We start from the raw sequence: 19,224 nt of genomic DNA on the forward strand, positions 1-19,224 counted from the left end.
CTTAAGGTCGGCCCTTTAGGGAGATATTCTAGGGCAGAGCTTTCCAAACTTTTCATGTTGGTGACACACTTTTTAGACAAACATAATTTCGTGACACAGTAATTCAGTCTACCAGCAAACCAGAAGTTAAAGGTTAAACGAACAAAATGTATTTCAACAATTTATGTATGTTTCCTTAAATATATACATAAATAAAATGTTTCACAACACAACCTATCTCATAATAAATATTTGCAGGCTTCCACTTCCTCCATGCTGATCTCGTACATTGTGAGATCGGCATAGAGAAAGTGCTACTCTTGCACATTCCCAAAGATTACACGTGCCAATCACTAAAAAGTAATTTTTTTTTTTACCTTTGCTGTCTGATCTTAGTTTTCTAATCGGTTGGTCACAGGCTTTTTTTTCCACCTTTCCTTTCTTGTTTTTTTGCCAATTCCTTTTACAGGGTCTTTTTTTCTATTTCTTTTCTCTCCATCTGTCTTCCCTCAAACACACAATCAGGTTCTCATTCTCACACGCTATCTCACACATTCTCACACACACAGGCTCTCACTCACATGCAATCTCACACATCCACAGCTCTCACTCTCACATGCCTCTCTCTCATACATACATACATACTGTCTCTCTCGTGCACATGCTGTCTCACTCTCACACACACAGGCTCTCTCACTCCTACATGCTCTCTTGCTCAAGCACAGGCTCTCACTGGCACATGCTGTCCCTCTGCACGGGTTGCCGAAGGATGGGCTCTTCAGAGGCCCTGATCTTCCCTGGCCATGACATGGGATCTGCAGTGGCCCTGCTATCGGGTTTCCTCCTCTTCTCGGGCTGCCGCGACGTGGGATCCGCAGCGGCCCTGCTATCGGGTTTCCTCCTCTTCTCGGGCCGTCGCGACGTGGGATCCGCAACGGCCCATTAATGCTGCTCTTCTTCTGTATGCAGCAGATGCTCCTCCTCCTTCCTGCCCACGCGGCTCCGGCAAAGTTTTTCTTCCAGGGCTGCACAGGCAGGAAGGAGGAGGAGTGAACGTGACCCTTTTCTTCGGGCCGTGGTGATGTAAGCTCCACCACTGCCCGCCGATCTTCCTGGTATAGTTCCCTGCTTCCGCCGGCCCTGTAGTGTGGAGGTGTGCCGCCCGGACCAGGCGGCACACCTCCACACTACAGGCGACACACTAATGTGTCCCGACACACACTTTGGAAAGCTCTGTTCTAGGGAATAATACGGGTATGGAAAGGGGGAAACATGGGGGGGGGGGGGACGTGAGTCAAGGGGGGAAGGGAAGGGCAAGGTTAGGGGGAGGAATCAGGAGGAGGTTGAGCAGCGATGTATGTAATTTGCATAAGTCCCATCCTTCAAGGGTAGGCTTTTCTAAACAGCCATGTTTTTAGGTTATGTTTAAATTTTCGGTGGCAGGGTTCCTGGCGCAGCTCCGAGGGCATACTGTTCCACATTGTGGTTCCTGCTATGATGAGCGAGCGTTCTTTTATAGATGAATGTTTAGTTAGTTTAGGAGAAGGGATCGGCAGTCTGGCCTGATGTTGGGATCTGATTGGACGGTTTGTTTTTTTGAACTACAGGTGCTCAGAGAACCATTGCATGTTTCGGTTATGGATGACTTTGTGTATCAGCGTCATAGATTTGTATATGATCCTGGATGCTACAGGTAGCCAGTGAAGGGATTGAAGTGCAGGAGTGATGTGATCGTGGCAGTGCGTGTTGGTGATGATACGAGCCACTGCATTTTGTAGCATTTGTAATAGTTGTAACGTGCTTTTTGGTAAACCTAATAGCAATGCGTTGCAGTAGTCGATCTTTGATAGAATAGTAGCTTGTAGTACTGTGCGGAAGTCGTGTGGGTGTAATAGAGGTTTGATACGCTTCAGCGTGTGTAGCTTAAAAAACCCGTATGACAGTGAGGGCAAAGGACGGTCACCCGTATGACATAGTGAGGGCAAAGGTAGCGCCGGTGCCATTTTGAAGATTGGCAATACGGCCCGCGTGCAGGAGGTCGCTCCCGGACCCCCGCTGGACTTTTGGCAAGTCTTGTGGGGGTCAGGAGGCCCCCCAAGCTGGCCAAAAGTCCCTGGGGGTCCAGCGGGGGTCCGGGGGCGATCTCCTGCATGCATGACGTCGGGAGCCAGGAACCAAAATGGCGCCGGCGCTACCTTTGCCCTGTCACATGATAAGGGCAAAGGGCCACCGGCGCCATTTCTCTTAACGCAGCCGTGGCCAGAGAGAGGGAGATCGCGCCGGGACCCCCCCCACTGGACCCCAGGTAATTTAAAACATTTTGGGGGGGTTCAGGAGGGTGGGGGATTTGTTTTAAAGGTTCGGGGTGGGTTTTAGGGTTTTTTTGGTGTGCCGGTTTTCCCGCCTTCCCCCGATTTACGATTTTTAACGATTTAAAAAAAAAACAAAAAAACACGACGATCAGATTTCCCTCCCCCCCCAGCCAAAATGGATTGTTAAGACAATCGATCACACGATTCACACCCCTACTTTGCAATGCCTCGGCAGTTTTCCAGAAAATGGTCGAGATGTTTTGCAACCTGTGTGGTCATATGCCTAGTTGACATATTGATTTTTTCCCAAACTCTGAGCTCTCATTGCCGAGATGTCCACATGCAATGTCTGTGAGAAAACAACCTCTAAGCCAAGTTGGAAAACTGTCTCTTTGAACATGAGGAACTTCCCTTCCTAGGATACATAGTATCATGAGACGAACTCTGGATACTAAAGTAAAGTCCATCAGGGACTGGCCTGCCTCGAGGGCTCCAGGCTCTTCAAAGATTCCTGGGATTTGCTAATTATTATCATTGGTTCATCCCAAATTACTCCTGTGTCAGTCCCCCTTACTGCCCTTATCCGCAAGGGCGCTAACACCAAAGACTGGCCACCTGAGGCTTTAGAGGCATTTCAGAAGCTAAAGAACACCTTCACAAATGAGTCTTGCCTACACCATCCAGATCCTACATGACCCTTCATCTTAAAAGTTGATGCCTCTATTCTTGGCATTGGAGCTGTCCTTAGTCTACACTCTCCAGATGGGATACTTTGTCCATGTTTCTTCTTTTCAAAAAAATTCTCACCTGCTGAGCATAATTACAACATTGGAGACCAAGAGCTCTTTGCTGTCAAATTAGCTCTCAAGGAGTGGTGGTACTCAAAGGAGCTCAACATCGTATTACAATATATACAGACCACAAGAACTTTGAACATTTACATCAAGCTCAGAAACTTAATGCTATAGAGGCCCATTGGTCTATATTCTTCACTCATTTCAATTTTGAATTGTGGTATCATCCAGCACTTAGAGAATAGCCACTGCCATTAGCAATGGTTACATGGAATAGACTTAGTTTTTGGGTACTTGCCAGGTTCTTATGGCCTGGATTGGCCACTGTTGGAAACAGGATGCTGGGCTTGATGGACCCTTGGTCTGACCCAGTATGGCATTTTCTTATGTTCTTATGTTGCCACTCAAGAATCAATGGGCAGATGCCCTCTCTTGCTCTTCCAGACCAAGACTGTTCCAGAACTTTCCAGACAGATCATTGATCCCGCCAAGATCCTTCTGGCCACTATGGTAACCATCCCTCCAGGGAAGATGGTTGTATCCTCCAGACTACATGAGAAAGTTGTTGTGTTCATGGACCCTTGGGCTGAAGCAGGATTGGTGCTACCTGCAGGGAGGAGCCCTGCAGAATCCCAGCATTGGCAGGCAGACCCAGACAAGGCAGAGACCCAGTCAGAGTTTTGCCTATACCATCCTTTTTTCCCCATGGGTTGAGCCTTTGGATGCCAGGGCTGGCAAGACATAGGTGGGGTCTCTATGATGGCAGAAAAGGAGGACCTAGAGTTCTTTGGATCGTAGACAGGTAGAGGTCAGGTGACTCCAAGGTCTGGGCAAAGGTCAGAGGCAGGCAGTAATCAAGCGTATCCGTGATAAAGCAGTCGTCAGAGACAGGCAGCAGTCAGGTGTATCCAGGATCAGGCAGAGGTCAAAACCAGGGAATCCATCTGAGAGGAGAAGAGAGACAGATAGGCAGAACAGATAGGCGAGGAGAAGAACAGGCTGGCAATAAGGAAGAAGCTGAGGAACGGAAGACAAGGACACTGGAACTGAAGAACTGGATGCAGGAACTGAAGGCAGGACCTGGTAGCAACACATTTTAATGAGGAGTAGGTGGACCTGTTGCTGAGGCAATGAGAGAATGCTGGTGACAGCCTTTTATAGGCCTGGAGGAGTAATGTCATCATCTGGCACCATCAGGGCTTTCCCGTTGCTGGTTCTTTAAATGGAGGAGCGCAGAGCATGTGCTAAGGAGACGTGCATCAAGATGGTCAGAGTCTGCAGGTTGCATCTGAAGAGAAGAGAGGTGGTCCAGGCAGGGAGGTGAGTGTGGCAGTTCGCAGGGCCAGCCTGCAGACCACCAACTACAACAAAAGGGTTGAAATGGGCCCATGTCTCCCATGTCGCAGGTCATCCTGGGTGGGTGCAAACCCTTGAATTGCTTCAACAACATTACTGGTGGCCCCATATGAGGAGGATATCAGGGCTTATGTTGTCTCATACAAATGCTGCATGGCTAACCCTGGGGGCTCTTACAGTCATTGCCAGCCCCCAGGGAACCCTGGACCCACTTGTCCACAGACATTTTGTGGACCTCCCAATCTCAAATGGCACCTCCGTGATTTGGGTGGTGATTGATTGATTGATTTTCGAAGATGGCACACTTTGTCCCATTACCAGGCCTTCCTTCCACACCAGAGATAGCACGGCTCTTCTCCATCCACATTTTCTGCATACATGGTTTACCCAAACACTTAGTTTCATATAGAGGAGTCCAATTCACTGCCAGATACCGGTGCTCTCTTTGTAAAAAATTCATATAACGCTTGACTACATCACTGCCTATCACCCACAAGGTAATGGACAGGCAGAGGTTACTAAATGGACTCTGAAGAGCTTCCTTTGCTCCTATATCAATGAGTGCCAGGATAATTGGGTCACCCTCTTAATGTGAGCAGAGTTCTCACATCAATGCTGCTACCGGATCTTTGCCCTTTCAACTGATCTATAGAAAACAACTGTCACCTCCCCTGCCACTGCCTGTGATGGTATCTTCTCCAGCAGTTCAACACTCCACCCAGGAATTGCATGAACTCTGAGAACGGACCAATCAGTTGATTGAGAAAGCTGCCTCACAAGCAAAGAAAACAACAGATTCCTGGAGAAGACCAGCCCCTCAGTTTAAACTGGGAGAAAGGGTATGGCTGGATACCCGGCACTTGTGTATGTGACTTCCATCCATGCGCCTGGCCCCATGCTTTATTAGCAATGGCCAGTCACATAATAGCTAAAATTATCACACATGCTAAAGATTCATAAGGTAATCCATGTGTCCTTGCTTAAACCAGTGGTGCTCTCCTGGCCCTCCAGAGCCCTGCCTGAATCTCAAGAAATCATCGCCAACGAAGATGACATTTACAAAGTTCAAGAAATCCTGGATTCCCGCAGGAGAGGGAAAAAGGTTGATTACCTAATCTTATGGATAAACTACGGGCCAGAAGAAAACATTTGGGAATCATCAGCCAACATACTAGATAGTAACATCTTGAAGACCTTCCATCAACAGTACACCAGGAAGCCCAGGGCCTCAAGGCAGGTCTCCTCCTTGAGGCACTGTTGTGTTGGCCTTGCAAACGTTTGCATTCACCTCCCTGCCCGGACCACCTCTCTTCTCTTCTGATGCGGCCTGCAGGCTCCAGCAACACTGTGCTCCGTCACAGCTGGACACTGATAGCCTCACATGTGGAAGGATGTCGCCGGCTTCACACTTGGCAGGACACTGCCGGGCCATCTTGATGCAACTCTACTTAGGCGCACGTGCACCAAGCACTCCCCCATTTAAACGGCCAGTGGCAGGAAAGCCCTGATGGTGCCAGATGATGACTTCACTTCTCTAGGCCTATAAAAGTCCGCTGTTGGCATTTTCTCATTTCCTCAGCAATAGGTCCATCTGCTCCTCAGTAGAGAGTGTTGCTACCAGCATCCTGTCTCAGTTCCCGCGTCCAGTTCTTCAGTTTCAGCATACTAGTCTTCATTTCTTCAGCTTCTTCCTCATTACCTGCCTTTTCTCTCCTCACTTACATGTCCTGCCCATCTGTCCCTCCTCTTCTCTCGGACAGATTACCTGATTTTGACCTCTGCCTGATCCTGGATACGCCTGCCTCTGACCACTAACTAATCACTAGTGGTCACTAGTCTGACCACCTGCTGATCATGGATTTGCTTGGTCGCTGCCTGCCTCTGACCTTTGCCTGGACCTTGGATTCATCTGACCTTCTTCTGCTGCCTATTATCCAAGCAACCCTAGGACCTTCTCTTCTGCCATCAACAGAGATCCCACCAGCCCTGGCACCCAAAGGTTCAACCCATGGAGAACGAAGGCTGGTATAGGCGAAGTGCTTGCTGGGTCTCTGCCTCAACTGGATCCAACTGCCAATGGTGGGAACCTGCAGGGCTCCTCCATGCAGGTTGCACCAATCTTGTCTCTGCCCAAGGGTCCATGAATTCGAGAAAAGGAAGTAAAGAAAAAAACTGAAAGCTCACAAACCCCCCCTCCCAAAAAACTTGAGTGGTACACAAAGCAAGCAATTCATGTCTTATTGCTTCAGTGGAAGAAATTAGATTGAGGAGACTCACATGGTGTGGCAACTCCCACACATGCTCAGAAAAATGTATTCTTTCAGAGCAATCTGTCTTGGAGCCACTGGATGACATCACCCACATGTGTGACAGAATTTGTCCCTGCTTGTCCATGGAGAAAATTCCATTTAGTGGGGTATCTGGGATAGTAGGAAAGTAGGAGTTGCAAGACAATCCAGAAGTATGATTGAATTTCTTGTGTAGAGGCAATGAAATTGCCTATCTGTAATTGGTGTTCTCAGTGGACAGCAGTACAAGTCAATGACACATAATCTTCCATCTCCCCTTGGAGTTATCAGAACTTCAGTTCCTTATTACTTTTTAAGAGCTGTGTATTTATGAGTGAAAGGACCTCACACAGCCATTGGGCATGTGCAGCACACAGCATATGCTCTGCAGAGCTTAAAATCTTTTACTTAGAGCTAGGCCACTTCTGTCTTCGATGATGTTGGATGACATCCCCCTCAAGCATCACTGACTACTCTGTTGTCTACAGAAAGTAGGGGTGTGCATTCGTTTTGAACGCATATGTAAAACGCAACTTTTTTTTTTTTTTAACTTAAAAAAAGTGATGATGCGCAACGCATCACATTTTCAACTTATTCAACGTAGCTACGTTGAATACGTTGAACCTAAATAAACACTTAAACCCCCACCCTCCTGACCCCCCCAAGACTTACCAAAACTCCCTGGTGGTCCAGCGGGGAGTCAGGAAGCCATCGCTGTTTTCCTTTGCGAGGAGCACGTGACGTCGGCGTCACGTCGGAGTGACGCGGACGTCACGTGTTTCTCCGCGCCTCCGCTCCGGGACCCCCGTTGGACCCAACCGGAACTTTTGGCCAGCTTGGGGGGGGGGGGTCAGGAGGCCGCCCCAAACTGGCCAAAAGTTCCGGTTGGGTCCAACGGGGGTCCCAGAGCGGAGGCGCGGAGAAACACGTGACGTCCGCGTCACTCCGACGTGACGCCGACGTCACGTGCTCCTTGCAAAGGAAAACAGCGATGGCTTCCTGACTCCCCGCTGGACCACCAGGGAGTTTTGGTAAGTCTTGGGGGGAGATTAAGGAGGGTGAGGGGTTTAAATTTTTATTTAGGGAACCTGTGAACGTATGGACAGACCCTCAACTTATGGGATTCTCCATATGTCCATATTGAACGAAATCGACCCTCACCTTCAACTTATCAACTTATGAACGCAAACTTTTTGTCTGCACATCCCTAACAGAAAGCACCAGTTACACATATGCAACTTAATTGTGTGAAAGGCAAAGGAGTTCAGAACATAGTCTGTTCTATGGCTGAATCTGATTTCTCCTAAATAAAACTCTTTTCTTATCTTCTTGGAGATGAAGGAAACCTAAATCTACCATTTGCGTAGAAAATGCTATAAGATATTTAACTAAATTAGACAAAGAATTCTTGATTAAATTCATTCGTTTGTTGCCAGCAGTGAGGATAGTTAATCCTAGGGGATTTTTCCCTCATTTTTTATAGGCTGAAAATAAAGAAGAACATTAGTCAAAAATATAGGACAAATATTTCTATTATTAAATGCATTCCTATTTGCACCTGAAGTATCTTGGTTTTTAATACACTTTGACTTTTACTACCAAATTGGTAATGATAATCCCTTTACTTTCTCATGGCCCCAGCTGCATCTCCTGTTTTCCTTATTTAAATATAATGTTTCCAATTATGAAGGGGCAGTACACTGCTTACCATGTTTATTTCTGAAATATTGCAAAATATATACTGGGTATAGTTTGTTTTCAAGTCAGTGCTGTCTAATTCCGATTCATGGTGTGCTAGGGCTGCTTGGGATACCCCTTTTCTTTGCAACAGCCATTAAAGGAGATGACACTTAAGTACTTGGTGTTTAGAGACCAGATTAGATGTCTTTTCAGTGTGAGAGGGTAAAACCCTGTTGAGTACCGCGGCTGAGTAAATCACAAAATGTCATTCTGTACTTTGTCACACAATATTTGTAATCAGTGAGATTTATGTGCAAGCTACAATCCATTGAGCTTACCAACCTTTTCTTTAAAATGTTACTTCATTCTTCAACACCCAGAAGGACATTTTCCTTGTAAGATTTCCAAGTTTTCATTTATTGCAAGATGTATGACCTCCTTGGAGGGTTGTACCATCATTATGTCAAATCATTCCAGATACTGTAATTGATGCCTTGTCTTCAATGTTAAGGAAAAAAAATATATTGTTTGCTTGTGAGGTGATTATAAAACAGGAAAAAATAGTTACCATCTACCATGGCAACTTAAACTTTCGAACAATCATAGGTCATGCATAGTGAGCATCAAACTTTCCACTGATTTATGGGACTCTATTTTTATAGTCGTAAACTGTTTCCTCCCTGCCCCAGTATCCTCATTTTGAGGTCATAGGTCATGCTGGCTGGAGAATGAATAGGGCTAAGTTAAAGCCTGCTGTTGCCTGCATATCAAGTTAGGGCTTCATTCTAGCAGCCCTATGGGCTTTGGAAAAAGCTGCACGCTCTGCTGTAGGTTGCTGTCTTTTATACAGGAATTATAATTTACCCATAGATAGCTTTCAAGACCATCTTCATATATGATTTATATGATGTAATCTAAGTGGAGGTGTGGTGTGGCGATGTTAAAAGAAACCAGTTGAAAGACAAGAGGTACAGAGCATTCAGAAAGTATTCAGATCCCTTCACTTTTTCCACATTTTGTTACGTTACAGCCTTATTCTAAAATGGATAAAATGCATTTCTTGCCCTGCTCAATCTACACATAAAACCCCATAATGATAAACCAGGTTTGTATAAATTTGCACGAATTAATTAAAAAAAACCCTGAAATATCACATTTACGTAAGTATTCAGCCCCTTTACTCAGCACTTTGTTGAGGACCTTTTGCAGTGATTACAGCCTCAAGTCTTCTTGGGTATGACGCTAAAATCTTGGCACACCTGGATTTGAAGATCCTCTCAGGCTCTATCAGGTTGCATGAGGAGTGTCGATGCACAGCTATTTTCAGGTCTCTCCAGAGATGTTCATTCAGGTTGCATGTATATCATGTTAGGGCTTCATTCTAGCAGCCCTATGGTTTAATGGAACACAGTCAACATGGATTTACCCAAGGGAAGTCCTGCCTAACAAATCTGCTTCATTTTTTTGAAGGGGTTAATAAACATGTGGATAAAGGTGAACCGGTAGATGTAGTGTATTTGGATTTTCAGAAGGCATTTGACAAAGTCCCTCATGAGAGGCTTCTAAGAAAACTAAAAAGTCATGGGATAGGAGGCGAAAAACTGGTTAAAAGACAGGAAACAGAGAGTAGGATTAAATGGTCAATTTTCTCAGTGGAAAAGAGTAAACAGTGGAGTGCCTCAGGGATCTGTACTTGGACCGATGCTTTTCAATATATTTATAAATGATCTGGAAAGGAATACGACGAGTGAGGTTATCAAATTTGCAGATGATACAAAATTATTCAGAGTAGTTAAATCACAAGCGGATTGTGATACATTACAGGGGGACCTTGCGAGACTGGAAGACTGGGCATCCAAATGACAGATGAAATTTAATGTGGACAAGTGCAAGGTGTTGCATATAGGGAAAAATAACTCTTGCTGTAGTTACACGATGTTAGGGTCCATATTAGGCATCATAGTGGATAATACTTTGAAATCGTCGGCTCAGTGTGCTGCAGCAGTCAAAAAAGCAAACAGAATGTTAGGAATTATTAGGAAGGGAATGGTTAATAAAACAGAAAATGTCATACTGCCTCTGTATCACTCCATGGTAAGACCACACCTTGAATATTGTGTACAATTCTGGTCACCGCATCTCAAAAAAGATATAGTTGCGATGGAGAAGGTACAGAGAAGGGCAACCAAACTGATAAGGCGAATGGAACAACTCCCCTGTGAGGAAAGGGTAAAGAGGTTAGGGCTGTTCAGCTTGGAGAAGAGATGGCTGAGGGGGGACCTCATAGAGGTCTTTAAAATCATGAGAGGTCTAGAACGGGTAAATGTGAATTGGTTATTTACACTTTCGGATAATAGAAGGACTGGAACATTCCATGAAGTTATCATGTAGCACATTTAAGACTAATCAGAGAAAATTCTTTTTCACTCAATGCACAATTAAGCTCTGGAATTTGTTGCCAGAGGACGTGGTTAGTGCAGTTAGTGTAGCTGGGTTCAAAAAAGGTTTGGATAAGTTCTTAGAGGAGAAGTCCATTAACTGCTATTAATCAAGTTGACTTAGGGGTAGATTTTAACACATGTATGCCCGATTGTTATAACATGTACGCATACATGTTATAAAATCCGGGGTTGGCGCGCGCAAACGGGTGCACAATTGTGCACCTTGCGCGTGCCGAACCCACTCCGAGCCGCGTTGCCTTCCCCGTTCCCTCCCAGGCCACTCTGAAATAGGAGCAGCCTCGGAGGGAACTTCCATACCCCCCCCACCCCACCTTCCCTCCCCCCCCCCTACCTTTTCTTTGTTGCTGAAGTAAGTTGTGTGCGCCGGCCGACTGCAGGTGCGCGATCCCAAGCACAGCGGCAAATGGTCCCTGTACCTGGAGCCTCTGGCTCCGCCCGCGTTCTGACCCCTCCCCACCACTTATTGCAAACCCTGGGACTTACATGCGTCCCGGGGCTTTACGCGTGGCGCTGGGCCTTTTTAAAATAGGCCCGGTGCGCGAAACCTTTCTAAAATCCGGCCCTTAGAGAACAGCCACTGCTATTATTGGCATCAGTAGCATGGGATCTTCTTGGTGTTTGGGTACTTGCCAGGTTCCTGTGGCCTGGTTTGGCCTCTGTTGGAAACAGGATGCTGGGCTTGATGGACCCTTGGTCTGACCCAGCATGGCATGTTCTTATGTTCAAGTCTGGGCTCTGGCTGGGCCACTCAAGGACATTCACAGACTTGCCCCAAAGCCACGCCTGAATTGTCTTTGCTGTGTTCTTAAGATCATTGTCCTGTTGGAAGGTGAATCATTGCCCCAATCTGAAGTCCAGAGCACTTTGGTTTGCCTCAAGGATCTCTCTGTACTTTGCTCCGTTCGTGTCTCCCTCAATCCTGACTATCTCCTAGTTCTTGCAGCTGAAGACCATCCCCACAGCATGATGCTGCTACCAGGGCCGATGCTTTTTTGTTGACCTGTGCAAAAAATTACTGTGCTGCCCCCCCCCCCCCCCCACCTCCGATTCATTCAGGGTCTGTCCTGGGCCCATCAAATAAAGCCCAGCACCGTCCTGCAATCTTTAAAAACTGACCCCCCCCCCCCACCCCAGAACCCATGGATAGGGAAGGGTATTAGGTAGCCTTGCACATAGGCCACCCCCTCCCCCTTCACACACACCCACACCCTTTACAGACACACACAATTAAATTATGCATTTATAACAAATTTTACATTAAAAAATACGGTCTTCTCAGGCAAAAATATCACTTACAACATACTTATTATATTCACATGCACTGCTGTGGTGCCAACCAGAAAACTGTGCAAAAAAGACACTTGGAACTCCTATAGAATTAGACTTTTGTAATGTGTGCTGGGTGTGGGCTTGGACCTCAGAAAGCCATGAATAAACAGAATTACCATTACAATATAGTAAAGCTCCCATACCAGAACAACCCTAACAACCTTATCTATGAAAAGGCAACACTGCACATATTACACCAGGCCCTAGAAAACCAATAAATAATTTCAAAGATTTACATGGAACGGGAAGTAAAAAAAAACAAAACATTGTTAATAAATGGAAAGAGGAAAGCAACACTCAAAACAATAACTGAGGATTACAAAATTAAAAAATAAGGTCAATAAATAAACAGGTCTGTAAATGCAATAAGGAGAGGAGAAAGACCAGTAGCGGGGAAGGAATGCGCGATTATTATGAATTAAGGGATGGAATATAGTGCTGTGGTGAGGACAATGGAGGGGGGAGGGGATTATGTAAAGGCCTGTTTGAAGAGCCAGGTTTTTAGTCTTTTTTTTAAATGTCTGTGTGCAGTGTTCCTGACGAAGATCAGGGGGCATAGAGTTCCAGATTGTGGGTCCAGCTATACATAGTGCACATTCTTTAGTAGAGATAAGATGGGTAAAGTTTGGGTGAGGGTGTGTGTATGGTTCCTTTGTAGGCAGATCTGGTAGGTCTATTTGAGGTATGGAAGTGTAGGGAGTCATTTTGCCAGTGAACATTTTGGTTGTGTAGTGTTGTGTGTGTGATTGTGAGACTCTTGTGGAGAATTCTGAAAGAGATTGGGAGCCATTGGAGGTCTTTAAGGATAGGCATGATATGATCCTTTCTGCGAGTGTTAGTGAGGACTCTAGCGGCAGCATTTTGCAACATTTGGAGTGGTTTGATGGTAGTTGTGGGGAGGCCTAGAAGTAGGGTGTTATAGTAATCGATTTTGGAGAATATTGTGGCCTGAAGGACAGAACGGAAGTTATTGAAATGGAGGAGGGGTCTTAGTTTTTTTTTTTAGAACATGAAGTTTGTAATAGCAATCCTTCATAGTTGAGTTGATGAATTTATTTTAGGTTTAGTTGGTTATCTAGTATGACACCTAGATCTTGTACATGTTGGGAGATAAATAATGAGGGGGAACAGGTGTTGATGTCAGAGGGGGTAGAGTTATTATGGTGAAGTGAAATGATAAGGAGTTCAGTTTTGGAAGTATTAAGAGCGAGATTGAGATTTGTGAGGAGGTGGTTAATCGATGTGAGACAGTTTTCCCAGGTCTTGAGGGATTTGGATATAGATTGTGTAATGGGGATAAGGGTTTGGACGTCGTCTGCGTAGATGAAGTGTGTGAGACCTAGATCGGCAAGGAGTTGGCATAGGAGCAGTAAGTAAATATTGAAGAGAATGGAGAAGAGAGATGAGCCTTGGGGTATGCCTTGAGTTAAATTAATGGGTCTAGAGTCACTATTACCTATTCTGACCTTGTAGTGTCTATTATCCAGGTAAGATTCAAACCAGCGAAGGGAGGTTCCTGTAATGCCAATTTCGGAGAGTTGATTTAGTAGAATGTTGTGACTAATGGTGTCAAATGCAGCTTATATGTCTAACATTGCAAGTATGAAAGAGTGGCCATTATCTAATCCTTTGAGGAGAGTGTCCGTGAGGGAGATTAGGAGGGTTTCAGTGTTGAAGAATTTGCAGAAACCAAATTGGGATGGGAATAAAATATTGTGTTTTTCTAAATGATCAGAGAGTTGGAGGTTGACTACTTTTTCCATGAGTTTAACTAAAAAGGAAGGTTTGAGATTGGCCAAAAGTTTGCAGGTTCTGCAGGGTCAAGGTTAGGTTTCTTCAATATGGGGTAGATTTTATAAAAGTATGCCTGCGCGTACTTTTGTTCGTGCACCAGACGCAAACAAAAGTACGCCGGATTTTAATAGATACGCACGTAGCCGCGCATATCCTTTAAAATCTGGGGTTGGCGTGCGCAAGGCTGCCCAAAATCGGCAGCCTGTGCGCGCCGAGCCGTGCAGCCTGCCTCCGTTCCCTCCCTTCCCCTACCTAACCCATCCCCCCAGCCCTATCTAAACCCCCCCCCACCTTTGTTTTAAAAGTTACGCACGCTGGCCAGCTGGCCAGCACGCGATTCCCCGGCCAGGGAGCTGTTTCGGAGGCCTCGGCCACGCCCCCGGGCTGGAACCACGCCCCTGGCCCTGCCCCTGAATGACACGCCGTCACAACACGCCCCCCCCCCAGGAAAGCCCCGGGACTTGCGCTCGCCGCCGAGCCTATTCAACCTAGGCTCGGCGCGCGCAGGGGGAACTTGGGGCAGGTTTTCGGGGGGTACACGCGTATCTTACGCACATACCCCTTTGAAAATCTGCCCCTATGGGTTTGATAATGGCTTGTTTCAATGAGGCAGGGACATTTCCAAGACTGAGGGAACAGTTGATGATTTCAGCTAGGGGTTTGGCTATTATGTTTGGGATCGTCAATAGTGATTTTGTGGGGATGGTATCAGATGGGTGTGTTGAAGGCTTAATTTTCTTTAAGAGTGATTCTATTTCAGAGGAGGAGGTGGTCTCGCAGGAGTCAAGGGTAGCGTTAAGGTTATTTGGGAGGATGCTGGGGTGAGGGGTGAATGGTGGAAAACGTAACATTAGTTTAGAGATTTTATCATTGAAAAAGTGAGCAAGTTCATAACATTTGCTTTTGGAGTGTTTGTCAGATATGGGGGGTGGGGATGTTTTAGTGAGATTGGAGACAAAAGAGAAGAGGGCTTTGGCATTGTACTGAAAGTTGTGAATTTTAAGAGCGTAGAAGTCTCATTTAGTTTTAAGGATAGTAGCTCTTTAGATGTGAAGGGCGGATTTGTATGAGACCAGCTAGGTAGGAGAGGGATCTTTGCGCCATTTCTTTTCGTTAATCCTTAGGTCGCGTTTACGTTTTTTTTTAGTTCAGATGAGTACCAAGGTTTTTTGGTGTGAGCAGGGTTTAGGTTTTTAGTGGTTAAGGGGCAGATTTTGTCAGCAATGTTGTTAGTGATATTATTCCAATTGGAGAGGGCAGATTCGGCATTTGATAGGTCAAGTTTATCAAAGGCGTTAGTGAGGGAGTTAATTAAGTCATCCTTGGAGCAGGGTTTTCTGAAATGGATAGTGTTGTTGTGTGTGGGATGGGAAATAGCTATTTTCTTTATCGATAGTTTGGTTTTTATGAGTGAGTGGTCAGACCATGGGACAGGGGTGGAGGAGGGGGTATCCGCGGAGAGAATGTGTGAATTTGTAATGATTAAATCTAGGGAGTGACCTGCATTAATGGAGGATAAGAAGGCTTCGTAGGCGGGGGATAGAGGGATGGAGTCTACGTGGAGTTTGAAATAACCAAGAATAATAGCTGGGATGTCCATATCTATGTTGTCGGCTATAAATTCAATGAGGGGGGAGGCGTTGTTATCGAGGAGACCTCCTTGGGGGGGGGGGGGTTGTAGTTGAGATGATTTGAATAATAGAAGGACTAGGGGGCATTCCATGAAGTTAGCAAGTAGCACATTTAAGACTAATCGGAGAAAATTCTTTTTCACTCAACGCACAATAAAGCTCTGGAATTTGTTGCCAGAGGATGTGGTTTGTGCAGTTAGTGTAGCTGGGTTCAAAAAAGGTTTGGATAAGTTCTTGGAGGAGAAGTCCATTAATGGCTATTAATCAATTTTACTTAGGGAATAGCCACTGCTATTAATTGCATCAGTAGCATGGGATCTTCTTAGTGTTTGGTAATTGACAGGTTCTTATAGCCTGGTTTGGCCTCTGTTGGAAACAGAATTCTGGGCTTGATGGACCCTTGGTCTGACCCAGCATGGCAATTTCTTATGTTCTTATTGTGAGTAGATTGAGGAGGGATAAATATGCATATTATCCATTTTAGAAGAAGGCTGTAATGTAACCAAATGTGGAAAAAGTGAAGGGGGCTGAATACTTTCTGAATACACTTTACATCAAGTCCAACCTTCTGAGTATGTAACAGTTCTTGTTACAGCAATAAAGGAGAAAGCAAAATAAATAAATAAAACAAACTTATGCATCTCTCTGATGAGAACTTTCAATCCCTCACATGCTTCCCTGCCTACCATCTCCGGTTTCCATCCATATCAAAGAGACAGAGATTATGACAACAGACAGAGCCCTTAAGAACCATCCAGCCTGTTGCTCATATTTCTTTCTACTTCTCTTCATCTCTTTCGTATATCGTACACTGTACTCAGTTCTGTCACTCCTCCACACCTGCCCCTGCATCTCATTTTACTGTTCCCCCTATAATCTACCCATCTTCCCCCTCTTACATGTTGCTTACCCCTCTCCCCATCTTTATTTCTTTACATCAATTTATATTCCACTACTTCCACAACAAGAGTTCAGTTCCTTTTCCTTCACCATTTTTAATGCTGTAATTAGCTCAAATTATACCAGGGCAAGCTTTGTATTTCTCCACTCCTCCCCCATCCAGTCTTCCATTTCTGCCTTTGTTTCCCCCACCAAGGACTCCATGTCCACTCTATATACTTAACCTCCATCCTCTGTCGCCCCTCTACTCCCACACCCGGCCTTTCTTTCTCCTCTTGCCTCCATATCTCACCCCCACCTACAGCTCTCCCAGAAGTCCTCCTGCCACAATTCCAGAACAGCACGCGCCACTTTATTTATTTATTTATTTTTAATTTTTCTATACCGAAGTTCCTGTACGAAGTTCCGTTGTGGGCAAGGCCAAACCAATTTGGCTTCCTCTTTTGCCTCTGCAGGGTCAATGCCCCACAGGCTACGACCAGCTGAGCCTGTCTCGGGTGTCATGAAGGGCCCTGGTAAATCTATGAGACAGAAAGACCCGGAAATGTGGCTCAGAACAAGATTTTGGATATGAAGCATCCCAGGAAGGTACATGCAGATAGGGGGTTTTATAATAAACCTGAACGCTTAGATTTGAACATTTACCATAACAGATGCCATCTCTCCCCAAATAGTTTGTTTTTAACAATTAGCACTGGGGGATTCATGTTAAGTTCCTGAAAGGTAATGAAATGGTACAGCTTAGTGTCATGGACTTTGGCAGCTCAAGTCCAGAATGAAACATTTTGCTGCAAGTATTCAGTAGCCCCCATTACCAGCTAGTGATGGCTTAACATAAGGCTAGAGCGCCATCGTGTGGCCTCCATGATTCCTTCTAATAGTCTCCTGCACTCACATATAAACTAGAAATCTAGAGTTAGCCCTCCCAGAGAAGCAGTCACTCACTCACATCATACAGATGTTTGAAAGGGGCAAGTGTATGGACAGTACCATGCATATATCCTATAAGAATAGGCATAATTTAAATTGTTTGGGCCAGTAAAAAAAAATAAAAAAAAAATTAATATATACACACATACAGATATATATATAGACAAATAATAGGGGCTGCACCCCTGCTCATTTTGCTTGCCAACCCCACCAATGAAGGAATGTGCAGAAAAGGTGTGGGGAGGGGGGATGTGTGTATGCATAGCTGGGGGCACTTTTCCTTTTGCACGCTCAGCTTTATCCCTATGGACTCACCCTAGGTGGAGATAGGGACAAAGTTGTGACGGCGTTGTTGAGAGATATGTGTAGCATGCTCCTTGTGGGGGAGGGTGCTGGTGTGTGTGTGATGTATGCATGTGTAGGGGGCGAGGGTGGCTGTGTGTGAGATGGGTGAGAGTGCCGGGGGGGGGGGGGGGGGTGCAAGATGAGTGCATGCGTGCGGGGGGAGGGGATGCAGGATGGGGGCTGGTGGTGTTTGTGGGATGGGTGTGGGCTATGGGTATGTGTGAAGGGCGGGAAAGGTGACGGGGGAGGGTTGTGTCTAAACTCTCTCCCCCTTCTCCCTTAACACTTCTGCCTTCCTCCTCCTCTCCCCCCAACCTGGTACTCTTACTGACCTTGCCACTCCCCTCCCTCCCTCCCTCCCAATTCAACTGCTTTCTTACGGGCTGATACAGTAAACCACGCGGGAGAGCCACTCTCCTGTGCGCGTGATTCAGTAACTTAATTTATTTAAATTAGGGCCTGCGGTAAAAAGAGGCGCTAGGGACACTAGCGCGTCCCTAGCGCCTCTTTTTTGACGGCTGTCAGCGAGTTTACTGAATAAGGGGTAAAGCTAGCGCGTCGAAAACGCGCGTCCAAATGCCGGTTAACAGTGCGCTCCACCGGAGCTGTTATTCTCTCTCTCTCCTCCTCCTCAGGCTGCTTCCTTCAGCAGGTGGGGCCCAGGAAACCCGCTGCACACCACACTCTGCTCCTCTTGCTCCTATTCCCCCCTCGTGCCTTGGCTGCTTTCTGCCAATAGTGCGACTAAAGAAATCCCCCTAGCCTTACTGACCTTTTTTTTTTTTTTTTTTTTAATCGGCCAGCGGGGCCAAGGGAATCCGCACCAGCCCAGCTAGTGCTCATTTTTTATCTTTTGCTTTTGGGGCCGGGGAACCCCACCATCCCTGCAGCTGCTCATTTTTCCCCTTCCCCCTCTGGCCCTGTGGTGCAGCTCTGCTGGTTCCTGCCTCGCTCCTTGATGTAGGTGGTGGTGGCTCCGGGTGAACGACACTCCACGCACGCATACACAAGACCCACTGCAATGATCATCTGGAGCCCCTGATATTTTTTATTTTATACTAGGGCCTGCGCTTTCCAACGCTGCTAGTGAGCTCTCTGCTCTGATGTCTGTTCTGCCTACGTGGGAAAGGCGAGGAATGGCTGGGGGGAGAGGGAGCTATAGCATTCCTGACCCTGCTTCTCCTTTTCTTTCCTTAGACGGAGCCTGCCTGTGCATTAAGGGTAACCCCCCAAAAAAGAGTTGCATCCCAACGTCAGAGAGTGCATTTCATGACTCCAAGCCCTGCATGTGTGTGGGTGCCTTGTATTGGTTCTGTGGGGGAGGAGGAATGAGAGAGAGTAGCTATGCATGTATTTGTAGGGCTCAGTGGAGAAGGCATGGTAGAGTGGGGGGAAAGTAGATGGGCTTGTAGAGGGTACATATG

The sequence above is a fragment of the Rhinatrema bivittatum genome, chromosome 8, assembly GCF_901001135.1.
Source record: "Rhinatrema bivittatum chromosome 8, aRhiBiv1.1, whole genome shotgun sequence".
Classification (NCBI taxonomy): domain Eukaryota; kingdom Metazoa; phylum Chordata; class Amphibia; order Gymnophiona; family Rhinatrematidae; genus Rhinatrema; species Rhinatrema bivittatum.